Genomic DNA, 456 nt, shown 5'->3' with positions numbered 1-456 from the left:
TATATATATATATATATATATCAAAAAATGTATTTAAAATTAATTTATAGTACAAGAAAAATACTATAGTATGACTAATATACTATAGCATTACCTTAGTTTTCCATATTTTTCAAAAATAGGGATCCAAGACTTTTCAACTCACAATCAGTTTAATCCATAGGGATTTTTTATAGATTATGTTAATGAATAATTTTTATATATACATTAGCATATATATTTTAATCGTGGGAAAGGAATTTTTATTTCTGTGCAACTACTATGAAGAAATTAGACAGAAACATTAAAAACGCTAGTTTTAAAGGCAATATAGGCATCCATTTATTAATAGTTTATGCAATCCTTAATATAAATTTATTATTATGAATTGAGAGAAAATCTTCAAATCTTTTATAATTATACTATTCATTAAAAGACTATTTTTAATAAATATGTCATATTTTCTTGAGAACTAAT

Source organism: Atta colombica, unplaced genomic scaffold, assembly GCF_001594045.1.
Source record: "Atta colombica isolate Treedump-2 unplaced genomic scaffold, Acol1.0 scaffold332, whole genome shotgun sequence".
Classification (NCBI taxonomy): Eukaryota; Metazoa; Arthropoda; class Insecta; order Hymenoptera; family Formicidae; genus Atta; species Atta colombica.
The sequence above is the reverse complement of the archived record's forward strand: the minus strand, read 5'-3'. Positions refer to the sequence as shown.